Source organism: Sinocyclocheilus anshuiensis, unplaced genomic scaffold (assembly GCF_001515605.1).
Source record: "Sinocyclocheilus anshuiensis isolate Anshui unplaced genomic scaffold, SAMN03320099.WGS_v1.1 scaffold1168, whole genome shotgun sequence".
Classification (NCBI taxonomy): Eukaryota; Metazoa; Chordata; class Actinopteri; order Cypriniformes; family Cyprinidae; genus Sinocyclocheilus; species Sinocyclocheilus anshuiensis.
The window spans coordinates 13876-20873 of NW_015552607.1; the positions used below are offsets into that span (position 1 = coordinate 13876).

A 6998-nucleotide genomic window follows, 5' to 3' on the forward strand; every position below is an offset into this window, starting at 1 on the left:
AACTCTGGTGTAATTTGAACGGGAGCGGGCGGTCTAACAATATCCCGTTCCCGAGCGCCAGCTGACGAAGGATAGTCTGACAATATTTCAGAAATGTCGAGCAATGTCGAACTGCACAGCCAAGCAGAAGCGCTACGACATTTGGGCCAATCGCGTTGAAGCGCTATAACATTTCCAGCCAATCGAAAAGCGTGATTCTTAACATTTTCTTAACATTCGTGACATTTGACCAATCAGAGTACAGGGGGATGTCGACGGCACGTTTCCGCGTATCGCCGCTAGGTGGAGGGGAGGGGTCAGAACTTCTAGTCAGGTGTCTACAGGGGGATGTCGACGGCACGTTTCCGCATATCGCCGCTAGGTGGAGGGGTCAGCGCTTCTAGTCAGGTGTCAATCAAATTGCCGAACCGCGCCGAAGGTGTACGAAAGAATGACATAATCCTCAGGGGGCGTGTCAGCGGTAAAAAAAGTTCAGTATTGAAATTCGTGACCTACAACGAACGTCAGGAGCTCAGAATAATTTTTACAGAGGACAGCGAAGCTTCATTTTAAAACCAAATACAGCGGTATTACGGACGACAACAGGTAAAAAAATGATAATCTAATTGCAAACGTCTACATGTTTTTTTTTTTTTAATTAGTGTGTTGTTTTTAATTATTCTTTCAAAACTGTTTCATCGAACTCAAGAAAAATGTCTGGCAAACAAAACAAAAAAATCGCATAAAGCGATGTCGTACGTTGAATGGATTTCGCGTCTAAAAAAGTTTGCCAGCACAGGAATTTGGCCATCAAATGAGGGTAATAGGCCAGCTCCTCGACAGAAGAAGTGGTACGAGATTTATCAAAGGGTGAGTGAGTGTTTGTTACCTTTGCATGATGGAGAAATAAAAAAAGACTTAAGTGTTTGTTGACTTACATAATCGAACATTATTAGTATCTTTGTTTAATGTATTTGCATAACAGAACAACACATTAGGCTTCAGTACAAACATGTACCTGATCCCATTCATTAGAAAAATGTAATGTGAGGGTTGTGTTATGTTATGGCTTACACCAATGTAAACCAGTGTGTCATAATTGTTTATAGACATTTATGTAATGTTGCAGGTATTTTGAGATTTATGTCATACTGTTAATGAAAAGCTACATTTAATATTTTTGTGTACTGGGAGATTCAGAGATTTGAGAAGGTGGGGGAAGGGATGGTGAATGAATGGGTGGTTTGAAGGTGTGAAATTTTCCTCTCTTGTTTCTCTCTCATTTAAAGAGAGATACCAGCTGTAACATTATATATAAGATAAATAGTGACTCGTGTCCTAGAAATTAAACAATGAACGAATTAATATATGAATTTAATGAAGTATTGTATGCTCTGTTAAGGGACTCACTTGTATTGTGCATTACATTTGTTATAATGCTTACAGATTGAGAAATGTCCGATGCTGTCTCGTGGCCAGACAAACTTGCTTGGAGGTGTGCTGAAATGCATCTGTGGTTTTCACACTCCAAAGGTAACATTAATGTAGCAAGTATTTTTTGTTAGTATTAATTACTGAAATGGTTTTCTTTCTGAATTGTTATATGTATTTTTTTTGGGTTGTCTTAAACAGCCCACTGCCAGCCCTACTGGACCAGCACAAAGGGTGGTGGAACAACCTGCTGCTGCTGCTGGAACAGCAAAGAAGGCCATGGAGCAGAGTCGGCCTGACCCCCAGCCCCAGCCTACTGCACCTGTGGCAGCAAGAGGGGGTTTTCACACTCCAAAGGTAACATTAATGTAGCAAGTATTTTTTGTTAGTATTATTTACTGAAATGGTTTTCTTTCTGAATTGTCTGCTGATTGGTCAGTTTGAATATCTCAGATTTGGTTTAAGTCACATGGTCAAGGATAAATGAAGAATGTAACCTGTGTGCTCTCTCTCTTTCAACTCTGGGCTTTACTCTTGGATTGTCCTCTTCCTCTCTAACTGAGCTCTGCCTGGGTTGAAGGTCACTGAGCTAGACTCATGTCCCTCATGGCATCTCTCTCTATACTTCTCATATGTTAAAGCTACATTTTCTCTTTTTCATTATCTCAGGCAACATTCCATATACACGCTGGCTATTATTAATTGTACACATGTTAATAATTATTCCATCATGCAAATATTTTGTAGTTATTTCAAGAGTCGGTACTGCTAATAAATCATTCCTCTTATAGACTACACTTCCATACAGAGAGAAGTGTTTTTGAAGGCTGCATTTACTTAAAATAGCAATATTAATATAAATAGTAATGCTTGCTATTATAACACATTCTGTCTTCTCACCTTTTTAGTTTACCAAACCAAGATTTACTGGCTCTCACATTGCTGCAGCAAAGCCGAATCTTAGTGTGGCCAGGAGACCTTCTCAGGCTGAAGACCAGCACAGCGCAGCAGTGTCTAGTGCCTCTATACCAAGCACCACTGTCTCTGTAAGTAATTGCATAATCTACATTGTATTCTATGAAGACATGTTCCACGTTCCATTCTATCCAAATTATTAAACTTTTTAAAATATTTTTTAATACCAGAAAACCATATTTTAACAAAGAAAAAAGCAATATTATATAAAAATATTTCATACAAACTACCATTCAAAAGTTTTGGGTCAGTAAATTATTATTTTTTTTTAAGATATTGATACTTTTATTGAAAAAGGAGGCATTAAATTGATCAAAAATCTCAGTAAAGACATTTAATGTTACAAAGGATTTCTATTTTGAATAAACCCTGTTCTTCAAACTTAATTCTGAAAAATATATTTATCAAGACTGAAAAAGTCACATTTATGGACTTTGTTGTGTTAACTCTACTCATTTTCCTTGACCTAGTTTCTGTCTCCCCTTGATTATGTTATTCAGTTCACTTGTGTCTAGTTAATTTACTCATTCATGCCTCATTGGTCTGTCTACTTAAGCTCTAGTTTGTTCAGTTTGTCTTGGTCCTTGTGTTACTGCCTTCCTTTGTGTGGATTAATTAAAGACTATTTACCCTTCATTTTCATCTTCCTGCGCTTTCCTCAACACAGTAAGCGTGACAACCACTAATGCAGTTTTATTAAGTATCAGCCATTTTCACATTTTCAACTAATAGTAATGAATGTTTATGTTCAATAGAATGGTTTCTGAAGGATCATGTAACACTGAAGACTGGAGTAATGATGCTGAAAATGTGTTCTTGCCCCCATAGGAATAAATTACATTTCACAACTTTAAATTGTAGTAATGTTTCACAATGTAACAATATCTTTTTACTGTTTTTACTGTATTTTTGATCAAATGCAAATCTGGTGAACAGAATAGGTTTCTTTTTTAAACATTTAGACCTCAAACTTTTAAACTGTAGTACATCATATAATCTAGGATGAGTTAAAGTTAAAGAACGGCTGCTTATCGAGCTCCTGAGCAGCAATAGCAATGACTCTCTGGGTGTTCCTCTCTTGGACCGAGAAAGGATGGAGCACATCTGGAGTGTCCAGAAGAAGCACGTCAAGTGTATCCAAGACCCCCCTGGTGTTGCGCTCTATACAGGGAGCTTAAACAACCCCCTGGTGTTGCGCTCTAGACAGGGAGCTTAACCAAGGGAGGTGTGCTTCTGAAGACATACAGATGTGCCAGAGGCTCCACTTCTCTTGAATCCTTTCATTTACACCTTAACCGTTTCATCCCAGGTACGTCTTTGTCACACACACTGTGCATATGTAAAGAAAGAACATTAAGTGTCTTTGTGTGTTTAACACTCCCTAAAAACTGTTGTCTGTTTACAGGACCCAGTGCAAACAGTCTGAACTTTCAGATTTATTTGCTGTAGGGTCTACACGGGTGGAACCAGGATCGGGAGGCTGCTTCTCTGTCATCGGAGCCATCAGCCTTGCGCAGCTACACAGGAGAACTTGTTCACTGTGTAAACTGCAATTATGAAAAGCTGCCTGTTTGGCAGGAAAGTGGTCCCCACGTTTTGTCCTCCTGCATGTTACACCGGTAAGAAAATGTATTATTGTTAATTAACTCGCAATTTCTGTGTAATCTCAGTCGATATTTTATATTTAAGCCTATGAAGTCTACTGTATCTGTGTTTTAGACCTCTAAATTATCAACATGATCAAATTTCTTTTCTTGAAACATGCCCTCTGTCATCTGATTGATATTTACTATCAAGTAAAAGGACTTTCAGTATAATTGTACAAACGTCTACCTTCAGCTCATACTTCACATGTCATTTTGCTGTGAAATCTTTACTATTAGTGTGACGAGTGGGGGCGGGGGCGTCCCGAACTACGAACGTTGTTACAATTAGAAAGTAATTGTTATTTTTAGAAAGAATAACTTGGATATTATTAGTAATATTTGGTGACCATTTACTGTACTGAGTATAGGTTTATGGCCTCTGAATTTTTTTTTTCTCTTCGACTATGAGCTCAATGTTCTCACACTTACATAAGGCATTTGTTGTAGCTCATATAGTGTATCAAATATGATACACAACAATTGTATTTAATTCCTGTTTGTTTGTTTTTATTCCAGGTGAGCTCATTGGAGTGCAGTATCTGTTCCAGCAGACTGGACAGGCACTGCAACCCAGACATGAACCCAGACTCTGAAGAGACGGCAGAACTCATCGAGGACCTTAATGTGGAGGAGCGAGAGGAAGATGAGGGCTTCTGTGACATCAGCGAGGATCACACCATTGCAGATCCAGAGGTTGTTCTGTCACCACCCTCCTCCACACTGACACTGGGTTCTTCCACCCTGGTCACCAGCAGTGACACGGCTGTACTGGGTTCTACATCCCCTTCACTGGTCCCTGACCCCACACAGTCTCCTTCATCACCTGGACCCTCAGGGACTGCTGTCTCACCGGTTCCCTCTGAAACATCTGTTTCACCACTCCCCTCAGAACCAGAGGATGCTGGTCAGGATGATGATGAAGAGACGGTAAGTGCCACTCCTCTGTATTTCTTTCAAATAAACTAGAATAATTCAAACAAGGATGGATCAACATCTACTGCTTACTACTACTTTAAATCCAGACTTTGCTCAGATTTTAAACTAAAGTCATTAGTAGGCAACAAAGATGCATAGAGTCAAATCAGTTTTATTTCGTTAGTGCTTTGTACTATACAGATTGTGTTAAACAGCTTCACATTGATAAACAGGAAAATAACCGAATCAATGGAACTATGCATCAAACAAATGGGATGGGAAAAAATTTATATTTTGTGCTTGTGTTTTTTAATAGGCTGTTGACTACCAAAATGTAGGATATCAACATGTGGACAGGCTGGCAGAATGTCTGGTGGAGCTCCGGGGTCACACAGCCCTCAGCCTGACCAATCAGGAAGCCAACACCATAATTGCACTAAAACCTGGATGACCGGGACAAGCAACTGGATGACCGGGTGTATGCAGCTCGACACCAGAAGAGACTGCTGAGTGGACGCTTCAGAGTACCAAAGAGGCCCACACAAACCCCTGGTGTAGAGAGCACCACCAGAAGTGTGCTGGGTGCAAGCAGTGCACCTGCTCAGTGGCCTGACTGTTGCCGTCTGGTGGAGACCATCTTCATCAGACTTTGCACAATTCACTCAAGCCCCAAAAGAAAAGGCAAGGGAATGCTGTCGAGATGGTCTCTGATCCTCCAAGACTACAGAAGGATAAGGCAGCTTGTACTGGGCAACAGCTTGGTGATGGGAGGAACCTCAATGCAGCTGGTGGAGGTTAACCAGAACACCCTGATTCAATGGTACAACAACAGACAGAAAAAGCAGGAGCTGTCTGTGCTGCTTCAGGGCATTCAGTTGCCTTTAGCCCCTCCCTGAAGCTCAGGAACCTCTCCAGGCAGCCAAACGCCCACGGACTGAGCCAGAACAACCAGGGGAGCAGCACCAGTACAAGCTACCAGAGAGCACAGCAGGTCAGGCAAAGCAGAGGCAGACTTCTACTGGATGACCCGGTCTCAAGACCCAAAGCACCAGCACAGAGTCCTATGTTGCTTACGCCATCGGCACCTGGAGCATCAGTGCAGATGGTACCCAACATACTTATACTAGCAGCACCAGGTTTCCAGGGTGTGCCGATGCTTCAGTGTGTGCCAGTGTTCCAGGGTCTGCAAATAGTTCAAAGACTGCAGATGGTCCAGGGAATGCAATGGTTCAGGGGATGCCGATGGTTCAGGGAATCCCGATGGTCCAAGCAGCGGGACATGCTTTTACATCAATGAGAGGTGGTGTACAGCTGTAACCGTGTTAAAGAAGATGTGCTGTTAAAATCTAGAAGTGCTCTTCATTAACTGCCAGCCGTTCTATTCGCCGTGGGAGTTTTGCTCATTCATTCTCGTCACTGTTGTTGTACCACTGAATCAGGGTGTTCTGGTTAACCTCCACCAGCTGCATTGAGGTTCCTCCCATCACCAAGCTATTGCCCAGTACAAGCTGCCTTATCCTTCTGTAGTCTTGGAGGATGAGAGACCATCTCAACAGCGTTCCCTTGCCTTTTCTTTTGGGGCTTGGGTGAATAGTGCAAAGCCTGATGAAGATGGTCTCCACCAGATGACAACAGTCAGGCCACTGAGCAGGTGCGCTGCTTGCACCCAGCACACTTCTGGTGGTGCTCTCTACTCCAGGGGTTTGAGTGGGCCTCTTTGGTACTCTGAAGCGTCCACTCAGCAGTCTCTTCTGGTGTCGAGCTGCATACACCACCCATTGCTTGTCCCAGTCATCCAGGTTCTTCCAAAGTGCAATTATGGTGTTGGCTTCCTGATTGGTCAGGCTGAGGGCTGTGTGACCCCAGAGCTCCACCAGATATTCTGCCAGCCTGTCCACATGTTGATATCCCAGGACATTTTGGTAGTCAACAGCCTATTAAAAAACACAAGCACAAAATATAATTTTTCCATCACATTTGTTTGATGCATAGTTCCACTGATTCTGTTATTTTCCTGTTGATCAATGTGAAGCTGTTTAATCTGTATAGTAC

At 41.8% G+C, this 6998-nt stretch overlaps 1 long non-coding RNA gene and 1 pseudogene across 1 annotated transcript; both read left to right on the top strand.

Annotated features, from left to right (window-relative positions):
- The first annotated feature begins 748 nt into the window (after positions 1–748).
- LOC107665895 (uncharacterized) lies at positions 749–1741 on the top strand. Its single transcript, XR_001631616.1, has 3 exons — positions 749–849; positions 1426–1512; positions 1612–1741. It is a non-coding gene; the product is annotated as an uncharacterized LOC107665895 (long non-coding RNA).
- A 1400-nt stretch (positions 1742–3141) lies between these two features.
- LOC107665894 (uncharacterized) lies at positions 3142–6263 on the top strand (annotated as a pseudogene).
- Positions 6264–6998: the final 735 nt, after the last annotated feature.